General features: G+C 37.2%; 1 protein-coding gene across 3 annotated transcripts in view; it reads left to right on the plus strand.

Annotated features, from left to right (window-relative positions):
* The window catches only part of MUSK (muscle associated receptor tyrosine kinase), an 86,874-nt gene that overhangs the window by 20,565 nt on the left and 49,545 nt on the right, over positions 1 to 16,764 (plus strand). The window lies entirely within an intron of this gene.

The raw sequence follows: 16,764 nt of genomic DNA on the forward strand, positions 1-16,764 counted from the left end.
ACATTTTGCTTAAAAATAGAAACTACCAGCATGCCTGCTCAGTGAGAAAGCTAAGCACAAAACTCTTTCCAGCTCTTCCTGTTGGGTGCTGTAGAATTAATCTCTCTGGCTCCCAGTTTTCTCCTCTGAAAAGTGGGATTTGTTATGGGTGTTCAGTGTGGTAAGGTGTTGATAGTAGCTAGCAGAGTGCCTGGCCCTTTGTAAACACTCAATAAATGCTGATTATAAGAATCATCACCTATTTTTCTGCTTTCTCTTATCTGATTGATAAAATATTTGGACTTTCTCACACTGGCCCATATTACAGTTCAATTGGGAGAGACTTCGGGAGTTCCCCAAGGCTTACTTTGATTCCATCCTACTCCCTTAAGCCCACATCTCTTCCTTCTCAATCATACCATTTTCTATTAGCTCCCTTTAGATTATCTTTATTTCCTAGGCAGGCCTTCCTCTCACAGTATTAATAATCTCATTTCCCACATTTGCTTCTAATTGAGGTAACATCTTTATTACATCTTTATTATCATTGCATCAATTGCTCATAGAATCTCTATTAACTCCTCATAGAAAAGAATGAAGTTGATGGGAATAATGGCCGTCAGATGTAAATATATACATATATTTTTTCAGCACAGTTGCTATAATTTAGTATCTTCTGCATTAGCAATGGTATTTAAAGCTCAGTATGCAATAACCAGTTGATGTGACTTAATCAGTGAAAAAAAAACACACAAACACACTCGATCACACATTTGGACACTATCTGCCTGGATTCAGTGTTTCCTTGAACTGTACGTGGAATAATACAGAATGAATGTTATCCATTTGTACATAATATCATAAAGATTTTCCTCTTCAAGATATTAAATATAAGCCCTCTGTATTATAATATAGGTCACTGTCTTCACAGATACTGAAAATATTTGCTTTAACACTGACCTAGAGAAAATGAACACAAATCACAATTAGCTGGAGTCCAATTACACAGTTTGGTCTTGCTTTGCCATTTAATTTTGCATCATACCTATCAGTAAAACTGAATACGGTCTTCTTTCTTCTTAACACTTAAATGGTCATGCTCATTGCCTTAACAGTTAATATATAGAGAGGTCTTATTAAACTTGCTAGTATTGAGAGTTCATAATATCATCTAAAGTTACTCTAACAGTAGGTAAGATGATCCTTTTAGCACACATCTATTTCTACTCCATTTTAGTCCCTATTAAAGCAGCCAATATATGTGAAAATTTGTGACATGCTTAGCAGAGTTGTCAGTACATAATAAACATTTAATAAATGGCATCAATTATAATCATTACTATTAGAGCATTAAAATTGTAGCAAATCTGTGTAGCTTCTCTTGAAGTTCTGCAAGGTTGGCTTCCACTTAAAGAAACAGTTAAGGCATTTACACAAGATATAAGGCAGACATGATCTATTTAAAGGAATGCCCAATTTAACCAACAATTCAGAACAGGTGAAAAACCAACTGAAAAGCAGCTGGCACAACCCCGAATGTGTCTGTAAAGACCTATTACCTGGCCAATAATGAGGGCGAAGATGGGCAGGGCTGTCAGGGAGGCAGATGAGCATTTGTTATGCATTGTGTCAGTAACTCTGAAAACTAGTTTGAGCAAATTAGAATGAGAACTCTATAATGTCATCCAATGCCGGGCTGCACATACTGCACATGGTCATGCCATGGAAAAGTTTGTCGTTGCTAGCTTCTAACGGGAGAAGCATACCAAGTGTGGATTTGGTAGAGTGTTTTCACCAAATCTTAGCTTCTGTAATGAACATGAAACAGCCTTCAACACGAAAGTTAAGCTCCCTTTCTAGATCGCCATCCTCAGGCTGCTGGATCTCTGGAATGGCAACATAAAGATATTCTACGTTTCTGTCTTATCTTAAAAAGTTCAAACAGTGACATATAAAATTACTAATGAAACCATCTAATTCAAGGGTAGCCAAACATGGATGTCTTTCCAAAAGGATGAGCAACGGGATGGCTAACATTTTAAAACGCTAAATGCTTACATGGGTTATTCTATTGAATCCTCACTAACAGTGAAGAAAGTCCTATCATTGTGCCATTTTAAGAAACTAAGAACAGAGAGGACAACTAACTCACAGAGGGGTCTAAGAGACTGAGTGATGCTAGATACTGTGTGTTCTATTAAGGAACAGATAATCGTGTGTGACGTTGCCAAGAGTAGTGTCAGAATAGGGGTGAGAGAAAAAGCCACGATTCTATAAATGATGGAGAATAGGAGCTGAAAAAAAGAGACAGTGGGTATCAACAAATTTTTCAATGAATTTGGAAAAGAAAAGGGAAAAGTCAAAAAAGCGAGCAGTAGCTAGAGGTATACGTGGTACATAGGTAATGTTGCTTTGCAAGATTTCTCTTTTAAAAAGATTAAAATGTTTTAAAAAACACTGAAAACGTTAAAATGTGAATGAGAAGGGGCTCAGAGAAAAGGACATTTAAATATAAAGGAGAGAGGTAGAATATTCAAGGGAAGGTGGTGCTTGAGAAGGCAAAAACAGTGTATTGAGGGGAGAAGTAGAGTGATAAACCCTATACAGAGGGTGACCACTTGTCCTAGTTTGCCCAGGACAGTTCTGGTTTACACCTGTTGTCCTGGAATAATTATTAATAGAGTCCTCCTTGTACCTTCAAAAGTATCCAGGCTTCAAATTATATGATCACTGTACTTAGGAAGAAGGAACTTCCTTCCTTGTAATAGGAAGGAGAAAGGAGGTATGCTCCAGTATATACGAGTTAATGAGTTCGGTAGATGGAATTTGAGAAAGCTCTGTTGGTTTCTATTTCCCTTAGGAAGTAGAAAGTAAGTTTATCTTCTGAAAATACTTCTGTAAAGGAAGGTGGAGGGCTGAGAAGAGTGGAAAGGTTTTAAAAGAGCTGTTGAGAATGGGAGAGATGATTCACAAGGGGAACTAGGAGTCCTAGGTAACATTAAAGTTTTAGTAGAGAATGGGACTATGAATATGGAGTGACATCAATATGCCTCATTGCAGAAAATGCAGAATTTCAGAAAAAGTAGAATGCCAAATCCAAAGGCAAGATACAGGCACTGGAGTTTGCCAGGAAGGAAAACAGGGCAAAGGATTTGAGAATTATTGCAAGAGAATGGTTGAAGCAATTAATCATGGCATCTTTTCATACCAAATATATGAATGTAGGATTAAACACTTATAGCACCAGCAATATGAGAGACAAGATAACATGAGTATCTTCCTACTATAAACACCCAGAATTGCTGGATTAATCATACAACCCACAGAATAAAATTATATCTCTCCAGAGGCCAGGAACGAATAGGAATTGAAAAAAGAGCAGTAAGCTCATGAGCTGGTTCTGCACTGTTATGGAGCCAATGGCACAGGTGTCCATCTCTATAACCTAGAATATTTGTTTTAAGACTCTTAAGGGGACAGGCCCCTGTGAAGGAAGGTTAGCACTGAGAACCTTCTAGAAAGCTTAGAATCACAGAAGTGAAAAGATGGACCAGAAAAATTCCATCTGATGGTACAGAAAGACAATACAGAGGCTTGTTTGTCTACCTGAATTCTAGGTATGAGAAAGAAAAAAACAAGTTTTCTTATGAATGAATCTGTATTCAATGCTCAGAACTATAATGCCAGCACCATCGGGTGTTCCCAAGCTAGAGAAATTAACATAAAAACTGGTCCTGGGCCAAAAATTTAACAACAAAAAAGCTTTAAAGAATACCTTACCCAGATTATATAGGATTTTCATAATAAAGCCACACTGAGGATGAGCTCACAATGCAAAATTATAGCATCCACAGGAAACAAGCTGCCTTAAGCGAGAGTTAGCCGACACAATATGCAAAGGGATCGAAACCCCAGGAAATTCAGCTAACACAATATAATAGAGAATCGGAAATAAATATGTTTAAATTAATTAAAGACACAAAGGGAGAAAAAAAAACAAAGAAAAATACACAAGAAGAAAAGCAGTTCTGATAAAGAATTAAATAATTTTAACAAATGAAAAACATGATTACAATTAAAATTCAACGGATGAATAATGGTATGTTAGAGATAGAGAGAGAATGCATGCATTAGAAGTCACCTCTTCAGAATTTAGAATTCAGTGCAGAGAGATGGGAAAGATGAAACTGAATTAAAGAAATAATTAAGGATATGCATTACAGAAAGCGAGAACAGAGAAAACATGAGAGGCTATATTCAGAAACATAATGACTGAGAACTTGCCAAAATTAATGAAAGATTTAAATCTTCCAGTACGAGAAGCACAATGAGTCCCAATCGGTAAAAACAAAGAGCAGGTATATTAATAGTTTCAGACCCAGAATCATCATAATAAACACCAAAGACAAAGAGGTGATCTTAAACTATCAAAGAAAAAACATTACTTATAAACGACAACAATTAGGATGATATCAATAAAGAAACCAACACTTTCAACTATTCCTATTTTTTGGTATAGTGTAGTGGAGGTGTTTTTCTTTGTTCTTAATAAAAATCAAACTTTAAAATGTGTATACATTTGTCTCAATAATTTAATTCTGATCATTTATCTAGAGGAATTATATACATAAGTGTATGTTAAAGATTATCACACGGTTATTTATAATAGTAAAAACTTTTAAAGAATTTAAATTTGCAAAAAATAAGATAAAATAAATTTGCATCACTAGGAGACTGATAAAAGTATGTGAAAAAAATCTCATGCAGCTATTAAGAATGAGATCAATCTACATGCTTCAACTTCTACAATTACCCACCAGATATGTGATTTGGGTCTGTTTTCCATCAATGAGCCTCAGTTTCCTCATCTCTAAGATAGGGTTAAAAAAACTAGCACTAACCTCTTAGGTTGTTGCAATGATTACATGAATTAATATATGCACACAGCAAACAGTATATAATTATTTGCTGTATTTATTATTACTTATTTAATAAGTACGTATATAGTGCTCTCTATGTGCAACGTCCTGTTCTATCTCGTTAGAAATATTGACTCATTCGGAATATTAATGTGATCATAAGTGGAAAAGCTGAACAGTATGTTTTATATATTCTATATTAGAATGTATAAACTATGCTGTTAATAGGCATCATCTCTGCATACAGAATTACATAGGAGGTTAATGTCTATCATACGCTTTACATAGGTCTCTATACTTTTTGGATTTTTATAAAGAGGAAGAATTAATACATGTATTTATGTTTTGGAAAAAATTATTTCTTTCAAACATTATACTATTTTGAAAAAGTAACATCAATCTTTCTGTTCATTGGTTTGATATATTATTTTTGCAGTTCTGCTCCATTCTGCTCTAGAACAAACTCAGGGATGGGAAAAGTTTTGTCAAAGGCAATTGGTTCCTATGTTGATTAGATATTCACAACACTTGGCCATTGGCTGAAGAACTGGGGTTAAGGGTGAGGTCCTGATGAACAGAACATGAAACATGCCATTTCCTTAGGGAAAGAATCAATCCATAAAGACAGTAAGGTTGAGGCCTGCAAGAGGAAGGGAGCCACCTGGATGCAGTGGGAAGTGAAGGAGTGCAGAGGGCAGCACCTGCTAGTGGATTCTGCCCCCATTTGACTCTTCTCTCTTACTTTATGGGCAGACCTGGAATCTATGATTCCATAGTGGCTTGGAGGGTCCAACACTAAAATTCAATTTGGGTTCTGATTTCTCAATGAGCATTTTCTACATGTGGTTGGGTGTTATAGACTCAAAGTAAACAAAGGTAAGTTCTCATGGAAAAGGGAAGCACTACTGCTAGGTGAGAAGAACTATACAGGTATAATGATTTAACACTGCTGGAGAAGTATCTATCGTCTCCCAAATTCCATAGTCACTTGAAATGCAGAAGAGAGTTGTCCATCTCATAATGGTGGAGGCTCATCCTTTGGAAAATTTAACCCCTGTCTCATGTATCTCTGTGACAATGGCCTTTAGGATAGGTTTCATGGCAGGATGTGATGAGGGCAAGAGAAATCTCCGTATCATATTCCATAGATTCTAAGATGTTCATTTTTAAATATTTTACCATAGCTGGGGTGAATCTCAGAGACATTTGTTTCTTACACTCACCACTGGCTTATATTTGTTTTCTTTGTTGTACATTTTAATATCTCTGAAATTGAGATTTATCTTACTGGTCTTAAAGATGATCACACTTGGTTTGTGGTTTCTGCCCTCAAGCTGAGATCACTCTCCAAATTTGAGAATGAATATATAATGATAAAACAAAAATAAATCAATCATATTGGCTCATAAAGATTTCCTTATATTTAACTAGAAATACGCCTTCCTCTTGAGATCATTTCTTTCAATCAGTTCCCCACAGAGATGAAAGCATCATTTTCAGTGGCAGGATTCCATGTAGTCCCCTCCCCCCTGCCACCACCAATTATATTTGCTGCATATTAGTTTTGTTAGGTTGAAAACAGAGACAAAGAGACTTTTTAGTGCCCCAAAGGAGGAATTCTAAATCAAGAGACAGTCTTATCTGTGTCTCCAATCTGCCTCATGTTCTACTTTAGGTATGGTGTGTATCCAAAGAATGATCCACACTGTCTCTCTTATGTATCTTTACTGAATCGGTCTTCTCCAAGTACTCTAAAGGCCAGGAAGACACACACTCAGTGGCACAGGGATGTGGCAACGGAATGGGATGATTTGGATGGCAGAGCTGGAGATTTTAAGGAGAGCTTGCATCATGGAGGCTTTAGATGACCTCTGAAATGCAAGTTTTTACTTTCCTAGTTTTGACCAGAGGGATATTCTTCCTTTAAAAAATCATGTTTAACAAACACTACACCACAGAAATGAACACTTTGAATATGATAATTTTTTTAGCTGGAGTGGAGAAGTCATTGTAAGTTTTTTAACCATTAGAAAATATCCACTTAAAAATTTATAAATATCTAGGGGCGCCTGGGTGGCGCAGCGGTTAAGTGTCTGCCTTCGGCTCAGGGCGTGATCCCGGCGTTATGGGATCGAGCCCCACATCAGGCTCCTCCGCTATGAGCCTGCTTCTTCCTCTCCCACTCCCCCTGCTTGTGTTCCCTCTCTCACTGGCTATCTCTGTCAAATAAATAAAATCTTTAAAAATAATTTATAAATATCTAATTTTCTTATATTTCCCTATATCCTTACATGTTTCTTTATATTCTTTGACTTAGCTATTATGAAATGATGTATTTGGAGCTGAGTGTCGATTTTACTACATTCTGTGAATTTCACATTCAGACAAATTCTGCTTTGTGTATAGCAACTGGCTGAGTGTAGAATACTTGAGACTCCATTTAAAATAGACGTAGGTTGGAATGTACTGGACAACCTGTCAATTGCATTTTCTATTATTTCTTGTTTACCCTTGGAGATTTAAGCCACAAAGGAAAAAAATTGGGCAGAAGAGGAGCCGGAACCAAGGGAGGGTTCTCTGTCAGCAATCATCAGTGGGGAGAGGTGGCCCCAGTACAAATGTAGATGAGAGCCCTTGAAGCAGACCAGGACCAAGAGGACCCTCTGAGGCAGAGGGTCACTGTAGGCTTCCCAAATGTTTAAACAATACCTCATTGGCAGGAGGCCTCAAAAAGCAGAACTCTGTCTCAACACTTGAGAGAGGCGTTTTGGGGAGTGAGGAGGGAAGGTGAGCCACCTGGCGAACGTGAGTGGCCTCAGTGCATGGGCCTCATCACTTGTCAAGGCCCTTGAGTGTTCTCAGTCTGTTTCTCTGCAGTCTGAAAGGCCTTCCCATGTATCCTTAGGGCTGACTTGGTCTATCAAAGGCTTTTTTGGGAAGATTTTTTGCAGACATATGCAGTATATCAGACAACAGAATCCCAGAAGATAAAAACAAATTACACATTTATACATACACATATACATATCTGTATATATGCATATACATATCTGTATATATGCATACACATACATAAACATATATACATACATACATATAAACACACACACACACACACACACACACACACACACACACACACACAATGTCCCAGAGGCAAATGTCAACAGACTTAACTACAAGAGATTGGCACTGTCTTTAAATATGTTAGACTTCTGGCTGCCTTCTTTCCTCGAGGTCAGATTTCCTTATTGCATCTAGAAGAGTGGAAGTGATCAAGTAATGTGGACACAACATTTGATTTGCTTTTTCCTTTGTTTATGCTGCAGCTCTTAATATGACAAATGCCACAGAGAGAGGTATTTAAACCCCAACGTGTGCTGTGCTCTCAGTGATCTGCAGTTTTAATAAAATTTGCGGTGGTCCTGTTCCCGGCATCAATTCTACTTGCTTGATGCCACTAACAGGTTTGATTTGCTGTCATGAGTACCTTGTGTATCTAAAAACCAAACCAAAGAAAAAGGCATAAGTCTTTGATATCCCTGGGGGTTATCATGGGGGAAATTAAATCTGCATGATTAATAAGGTGCATGCTCTAAAAAAAGAGTTCTATCCACTGATTTCCACTTTAGGGGCTATCGTGTTGCATTCCCATCTAGAAAGTCCCATAGCGCTTTCAAGAAACAATGCCACAGCGGTCCTTTAGTTGAACAGCTGTCACTAAAGTTCTCTAAGGAAAGAAAAACTTATATAATGATTAGAGCACTGAACAGATACGAAATCAAGTGGAAAAAAAACAGGTAGGCCCTCTTTAATTGCAGGTATGAAAAAAAATGTGCCTCAAAGATTTGTCTTAAATTGTTTAATATAGCAGGGACATTATATTATTTGAAATGAGAAGTTACTGTGACCTGAAATATGCATACTCTAATCAGAGTAAGCTTTGATTTTCATTTTTTTAGGTATCAAAATGAGAGCACAAGTTCAAGCATACATACACAAAAAAGGAAACATTCTTTCTCTTTAATGCATGGATTAATGCAACAGAGACTCATCTCACACTGTGCAAGATAGAGAAGGCCATACCTCCACTGGCCTTAATTTCAAAATGTAACAACTTTGAATCATGAAAAGATATAATAGAAAGCTATTAGAACTCGAGGGCAATATGGAATTCAAATACTATCACTTAAGTTATTTCCTTCAGGAATCAAACATATGACTTTCAAATTGTAATTAGTATATTCATTCCCATGGCTGTCAAGGTATGGTCAAGGCATGATTTTTAGAGGGAACTTAACATACTGGCTAATAACATGGGCTCCAGAATCTAGAGGAAACTCCTGAGTTCAGATCCTGGCTCCACCGCTTGTGGAATGTCATGTAGTTTCGTCTCTTTGTGCCTCAGTTTCCCCACCTGTACAAGGAGGTTAATAATACTTTGTACCTCATATGTTGTAAAAAAGATAAACTAAGATGACATATTTAAAGCTCTTCTAAGACTGTACAGAGCAGTCACTCAGATAATAGTTATCAATGTTAGTTCTCAGACTAATGTAACTTCTGTGTGACAGAAGCAATGATTTAAAAACACTTGTGGAGATAATCACACTCTTTATTCCACATGTCATCTTTATCTTTGAGGTAGAAGCAATCAAGTTCAACGGCAAAAAAACAAAAAACAAAAAAAAACACTACATTTTTCTTTAAAAGAGAGCTGATTTTTATTAACTTTGGTTCCATCAGAAGAGAAATCATAGGTTTTCAGTCTGAAGTTGTAATTGCGCCCCTCATTCCACAGATAGGAAACTCGATACTAGAAAAATCAGTACTTTGTCCAAGTTAACAAGGAGCTCGGATGCCTTGGTTCCCAGGCCAAGACATCTTCCATTGCCTCATTCTTGAGTCTTCTCTCTCTCTGTGTTGTTTCGTAGACCAGCACCCTGGAGTGCTCGCGTGCTTTAGCGGCAGATAGATCTGGGCGCTAATCCTGACTTTGCCACTTGCTAGTTACGTGAGGTCGGATGATTTACTCAACCTTTGCAAGTCTATTTCCTCATCTGGGAAATGGGGGCGATATTACCTAGAGCGTAGAGTTCTTAAAATGGACTACGATAGCATATATGCCGTGTCTACACGGGACTCCATGATAAATATGGGCTGTTGGTGGTCTTGTTGCCTGCTGTTTACATTGTTTACATTCTACCCAGAGATTATTGCTGCTTAGGCCTCTCAGATTTCATAAATAGCATGTCAACATTACCAACCACTCCCCCTGTTTCCAAAGAACATAAATCTATCCTCAATCAGCAATGTCTTATACCTGCATGCTGGGTACTTGTTAGAGATTGTAACTTTGGTTTGGCCCCACTGGGACAAGTAGTAAGAGAAAGCTTATCTAAGAAGCTATAGGAAGATGTGCCTTTACCGGCAAATAGGAAAGGGGCTGTTTAGAGTCGATCTGTACAAAAAACATAGTATCCGCAATAGGAAAACCAAAGCAACCTTGGTGCACATCCTGAGCTTACCACATATTTTACTTGCTACAGAAATAGTGGTTCGCCAAAAAATCTTGTCAAAAATACCAATCATGCCATCATTCACTGCTTTAAGGTAAATCTTAAGTGAGAAATTGCTTTAAAAATGTAGTGCCTGGGTGGGAGAGGAATGGTCTCTCCTGAAATCGGCCTTTTGTTTCCCTCCTTGTACTGAGAATGGTGTACTTTATTTTTATTTTGTTTTTTGCCCTACATGACATGTATCTCAGAATCCAAGTCATAGTATCTGTGACATTAAACTGACTGGAAGTCTCCTTTGCCCTGATACTAATGTGTTATTTCATTTAATTTACTATCACATCATTAATTATATTCAATTTAAAACTTCTATGGAAAGAATTGGAAATACCAAAATTGATGGATTAATACAACTCTCCCTCCAAGGCAGTGGTTCTCAAACTTCAATGCACATCAAAAGCCTCTGCAAATCTTATTAAAAGTTATAGCTCTAGGATGCATTCCCCAGAGATTCAGATCGAATAGGTCTGTGTTAAGGCCAACAATTTCCCAAGTGAACCTTACCTGAGTAGTCTATGAACCACACACTGAGAAACACTGACTTGAGGATTTCTACTCGGAATGTTTTTATTCCAGACAAAGCTTAAAAATTTAAGGAAGAAGTTAGCTTATCCATAACTCATAGGATAAAAGTTAGAATAAGTTTCAAATTTATTCATTTGTTGAGTGCCTACTAAACTTCATGGAATGAGATTATTCCTAAGGATACAGAGATAGAGACATGGCTCATTTCTGGAAAAGTTTTCAAATTCAGCGAGGAAGATGAGCATGCGAGCAACTGATTACAAAAATTCAAGTTTAACTGTTTGCAGTGACAGCAGTACAAGACAGGGGGAGATGGTGGGAGATCAGGGAAAGCTTCAGAGAGGTGAGGTCCATCAAGATTTTGATTGATGAACAGCAGCTCATGGTACATGGTGATATGATGGGGGAAGGGGAGAAGCAGATTTATCATGAGAGCACAGGCTGCTGCTGAGTCAGGGAGTAAAAGTCAGACTACGTACGGAGTATGAGACAGTATCTGTTGGGGTGCCTTAAAAACCAGAATGGGCTGCAATTTGATGCACAGACTAACACTGAGATTAGAACACATGGTATCCCTTCTTGACAGGGTTTTCAAATGTCATCTCTTTAGCATGGAGACCTACAGTTTGGAGGGCTGTGGTCCAACTTGGGCATCTGGAACTCTATCTCAAAGACCACAGAAATGTTCCCAAGCCAAGCCACTTTAGAGAACCAGGACACCATGGTGCCACTTAAGCTTAAGGTTATAGCTCCTATTTCTTTTCCCAGTTACAATTTTTGGTGAGTTAAAAATAACAGTAATAGTAGTACTAATTTAAAAATAAAAAAATTCTTGTTCTTACTAAACTTTACTTTCTTTGATTGGTGTCAGAGCTCAAGTATCTTCCATTTCATGAGATTAGGTCCAAATGTTATTTAAAAGTAAACTAAGATTTTGATAAATGTACCATGTTATATAAGATGTTAACATTGGAAGAAGTTGGGTGAAGCGTACCTGGAAACCCTCTACACTATCTTTGCAACTCTTCTGTAACTCTAAAAGTATCCTACAATTAAAACCTTAAAAAAGGGTAAACCAAGAAAGGCTTCTGTCCTGGCAATTAAGCAGCTTGCATCTCCTCCCATGAAAACCAGAATATATGCTTTTTTAAAGAATGAAAAACACGAATCACAACTGAAGTCCAACTTCTTCATTGGCTTACAGTTAAACTTCTAATATATTTTCAGAACCATTTTAACCAAAATATTCTTAATAGTTGCTCCCTCTACATCTAGGGCTGAACTAAAAACAAGTTAACTTTGTGTGGCTCTTATCTGATTTACTTGATAAACACTTCATGCTCATGGTCATTATTCACCATCCATATTTACAAGCTAGGAAAATGTTATGATCTCGAAGGCCACAGAAATGTGTCCAGCCCAAGCCACTTGAGAGAATCGTGATGTCACAGAGCCAGGCCAGCCTTACTTTGAAGATGCAAAGGAAGGCTGCTTGTGAGGGTGCTGTGTATGTTTTCCAACGGAGTCTGCATTCTGGTTCCTCCAGAGATGGAGCCAGTGGATAAACCTCAGGCATCGCTCTGCTTCAAAGGAAACAGAAGCGTAAACAGTGGCAGCACACCAGGGTCGGGTTTCTTTGCTTTAGCTACCAAGACGTGAGCAGAGAAAATCCAGGTATTCACTCAGGTTTATTATTATTATTGTCACATGTTCTTTTAATGATTGGAAAAGAAAAGCAGAATCTATCCAGAAACAGTACCACGGAGTCTCCTTATGATTACTTTTCAACAATCCCCTGGGCCAATTTCTTCAAGTAAAAAATAAAACAACCAAAATGACCTTTTTTGCTGCCTGTGGTGCTTGTCTTCTACGAGGCATCTCCAACGCAATAATTCTTAAAATGCAATGCTAGATGAGACAAATGTAGCCTATTTAAGAATGGATTCAAATAATCTAGTATTGATTAGCATTCATGTTTTAATAATAAGGTCTCAACAATGGACTTCTCTTTCTACAGAATGATTCCTCTCTTTTCAGATAACTGAGGAACAGATTTAAGTACATGCTTTTAACACCTACAAAAAGGGTCCTCAACACGATCAATATCTGGAATGTAGCTCCCTAAGGCAGACTGAAATTTAAAAATAAAATATACCTTCTTTTTTTGAAGGCAGATGGAGAAATAGCTTTCATCAGTCAGGAAGATACCATGAGCTAGAAATAGCTCTGAAAAAAAAAAAAAATGAAAAAGAAAGAGCTAGAAGACCTGGCTTCAAAATCAGCCTCCAGTACTTTCCAGCTGTGTGTTATTATAATACATAAAATATATATAATACATATATATAATATTTATACATAACATATATTATAAAACTGTGCTTTATTAACTGCTTGGTGCAAATCATTTCATTGAAAAATGAAAAAGTCCTAGAATGGTATCCTGATAGTACCAGATGTTCAGAGATTTCTTTAAGGCTTTGCCTTTTAAGAAAAATTATAAACAATGCCATTCTACAAAGAGCAAGAATGTAAAATAGCAGCCTCCACTGAGACTTTGGCCTAGGTGGCCAGATTCCTGTTATCTTCTTGGCTCTTCTCACTCTTGCTGTCTGAAGAATGGGAGCCATCCCACAGTTCTGCCTGTTTCCTCTTCTGGTCTCTTTCTTCCTCTCCACAAGGTCTACATGATGTATGTGGATCTTACTGACTGTGTTCATTTCTGCCTGGGAATCTTAAGGGCTTTCCCTCCTTCCATATAATAACACACTTCCCCTCTCCAAATTTCTTCTCCAATCAACTAATATAGTGAATTGAATAGGAAAAATTTAATTTATCTTTCTTAAAATCAAATCATATCCCCCCCACACACACACTCACGTTCAAAACTGAAGAGCAAGTATAAAAACAAGTGTTGGATATTCATGATTTTCAATGGAATATGACCTAACTGTATTTTTATATAAATGCAAATAAAAATAGTATAGTCACAGAAGTAGAATATTAGAAAGAGTCTTACCATTCTTTGAATTCGTAAGACTCTCTATGTATGTGTTAGTTTTAGTTCTGGGGGTAAATTAAGATAAGAAGGTGAGATAAGAAAGTCCAAAAGTTAGCAATCAGCATGGTGAACTGGAGCTAGCAAGCTTGGGAAAACGAAAATATTTGATGGATTTTTTTTTTTTTTTTTTTTTTTTTTGGTCCAGTGTATAGGAATAAACACTAAGTCTTGTGGGTGGTAATTACAAGGAGACTGATTTTGGTTTGATTTGGAATATATTCCTTTTTTTTTTTTTTAACGTATTTTAAATGGGTTGCTATGATAGTGCTAAGTCCCCCATAAATCAAAGTATTCAAGAAAATAATGTATATACTATTTAACTCAGATGTTGATTATATCTTAAATTATTCCAATAAGAGAAGTCTCTGATTCTCTATTATAAATGTCTTATTGAACAATTCCAAGAAAGTAGAAAAGGAAAATGAATCAGTACCCACCTCCTCTTTTAAGTATTTTCTTTTTTCTATAAGAGACCATGCTAAACTTTAGGAGGAAAAGAAAACAACAAAAGTAAAGTATGCTATGCCGTTCCCTGCCTCCGCCCTCCAACGGAGATTACACATCAGTTTGGAAGACAAGACTGATCCATTACACATAAAGCAGTTAAAAGGGAATAAAGACCATGAAGTCAAATATTTAAAAATTGATAGGTGGTAAAATAGTAAGTTCAGAGGTCAAGACGGATCATAGGCTAAGCAGGCACGATGCATGGAAAAACTAGGACTATAGTCTGACCTCGAAATGACCAACAATCTCATACGTTGAATGAGTGTACTCAAGCTTAAATGGGTTTTGCAGATTATTCTTGCATCATTTTTTCTAATTTAAAGTAATCTCAATTGTGCATGCATGCGTGTGAATGTGGTACATACTTACATAAAAATATAAGCATGCGTAAACACATATGTATAGAGCTGTATATCTGCATTTGTGCTTAGAAAGAAACTTCGAGAGTCTCTATATGAAAACATAAATTCAGGTAGAACTTCTAGGCCTCCTCCTAGGAAAATGGCAGATCTTAGACAATTTTTCATCTCTTGACTTGGTTCTGTAGATCCACAGGGGAGGAAATGGGTGCATTCTTTCAAAATTTCACACTGCTCCCAATTCCAAACAAATCAAGCAAAATGAACAGCAGTAACAGCAATAAGTACAAAGTGATAGCAGAGGGAAGTCAGCATGGTCTTCGTGGTATGCTCTCAAGTGCAGCCCAGTAAAAGATCAAAGCAAACTAATAATTGCAAAATGGAGAGAAGACTAAGAATGGACCTGCACTCATTCCAGAACCCAAAAAAGAGTAGTGTACGAGGAAAAAAAAATGATGAGCAAATAAGATTCTCAAAATTTACCGAGGCTGGACAAAATTTTTGGAGATAATAGCCACCAGAATGAAGACACTTCATATTCCAAGAGTCCCATGCCCATGCCCATCTCAGCTACTCATAGATAGTTACTTGGCTGGTGAAAAACAAAAATAGTAAGATTTGGAAAGAAGCACAATTTTGTTGAGGAACTAGGAAAACACGCCCAGCCCAAAGGCGTTCAAATGCAATTTTTCAGGGCTAATCTGACCCAAGCATCGACCTTCATTTATTTTTCCTGATTTATGTCTGTGTTAGAAACCAGGGATCTCTATAGTTTCAAGTGTCCACATGACTGGTTTTTAGTATGAAAAAACTGGTTTCAAACACCAGGCACTGTTAGGGGTGTTAAAAAAAAGTTGATTTTCTTTGTTTAGGTACATTTGACAGAAAATTTCTAACTCTCCTTTTAACCATAAATCTATTCAATTTAACAACTTTAAAGTCGTCTCTGACCTTGAAAAAATAAAACAGGAAGGTGCCACTAACTTGGTTGGTGGGGACAGGGAATGTTCAATCAGAATAAAATTTAAAAGGGGAAATGATAAGTTCTCTTACATTTAAGAGGATTGGGTATCAAGCGCAACAAGGAGGGTTTCTTGCTATGAAGCAGGTTAGAACAGGGAATTATGTCTGAAAACTGACTGGAGTATGGCGTCTCTGGCTCTGAACCTACAGCAGAGCTCTGAGTCTCAGACTCCCTGTCTGGAAAATGGGCTGAATAATATCAATTTATGTTTAATCACAGAGATAGGATCAGGGTTAAAGGAGATAATGTAAACCGTGTATGCAAATACCCATAACCTGGGAAGAGCTATGCAAGTATGTTCTTAACATTCAAAGTCGTTAACAATAGCACTGCTACTTTATACTTATGAACGAATGCTGCAGTTGGCTCGTCACTAATTTCAAGAAGAAAGGTCTAATTGGACACAAACAAACTTTCAGGAAAGAAAAAACAGAGCTCCATGTGGGATCTCCATTTGATATAGTTATTATGTTAAACATTTTGGAACCATTAATTTGGCAGTTGTCTCTTTTCTGGGATAAAAAAAAAAAGATGAATTCTCAATTCTGCATACCCAATGTAGACATTTTCATATTTTTTTTTATGGCGTGCTTCCCTGGTAGTTTCCTACAAGATAAGGTTTGCTCCTCCCTGCCCTCTGAGCTGCCTCCGGGAGTGGGTACGGAGGAGAGCAGCTCTGTTGGTGGTAGACTCTGTTCTGCAGGAACCCCCTAATCCTCTGTTTACCACAACATGAGTCTATTGCCATAGAAATGATAGTTGAGATCCCAGATTCAACCTCACTGACTTCACAGCAGGGCCTTGTAAAAGGAGAAGC

This window comes from Ursus maritimus, unplaced genomic scaffold (assembly GCF_017311325.1).
Source record: "Ursus maritimus isolate PB19 unplaced genomic scaffold, ASM1731132v1 scaffold_17, whole genome shotgun sequence".
In the NCBI taxonomy this organism is placed as follows: Eukaryota; Metazoa; Chordata; class Mammalia; order Carnivora; family Ursidae; genus Ursus; species Ursus maritimus.